Genomic DNA, 836 nt, shown 5'->3' with positions numbered 1-836 from the left:
CCAGCCCCCGGCACAAACCTCCTCCCGGCCCCGCGGGCCCTTGGCACAGGCACCGCTAATGTCCCCCGGCCATGGGGAGCCACCTCCCCGCTCGTGTGGAGCTCCCCGGGCTCCTGTGCACGGGGAGGAGCAGAGAGAGGCACCTTCCGGAGCAGGGGCACTTTCTGTTTCACTGCATCAGCCCCACTCTCACCTCTCCCCTGCCAGACAGCAGGAGCAAGCCTGGATCTGCTCCAGGATTCACTACACCCGGATTTCCCAGCAGTGCCGCAGCCTCGCCCTCTCCCAGAGGTGCCAGGGAGATCAGGAGAGCCCCTCAGTTTTCTCCTCGGGTCTGGGAGGGCTGGAGGGTGCCCTGCAGTGCCCTCCCCTGATGAGCCTGAGCAGCCACAACACTGAGGGGATTTCAGTTCTCACGCCCCCACATCGTGGGGCATCCCTGGCTACCCTCAGTGCTCACTGTCGGTGACAGGTCCTGAGCAAAGCAATGGGGGGATGCCAGAAACCCTTCTGGGGAAAAGAATTTCTCCTGCCTACGTCTAAATGAGGTTTTTGTAAATGTCCTTTTACCCCGGCATTTGTGTGCCTGTCATCTCCACACATCTGATATTTCACGTCTCACCCTGCAGCAGCTGTAACCCTTTGCTTATCAGACCAGCAGAAGTGCAATCCTCCAAAGGGGAAACCTCTCCATCACACTCAGAAAACACAGCCCAGCTTCCTCAGGGAGCCAGCAAGGCTGGATGCCACAGCACTCCCACCTCCAGTGTGCAAATATATCAAATTAACACCGAAATATGCCGTAGGTCAGACTGCTCTGAGCACTCCTCAGCAGG

This window comes from Corvus brachyrhynchos, unplaced genomic scaffold (genome assembly GCF_000691975.1).
Source record: "Corvus brachyrhynchos isolate BGI_N302 unplaced genomic scaffold, ASM69197v1 scaffold46, whole genome shotgun sequence".
NCBI lineage: Eukaryota > Metazoa > Chordata > Aves > Passeriformes > Corvidae > Corvus > Corvus brachyrhynchos.
Note: the sequence above shows the minus strand (reverse complement) of the source record.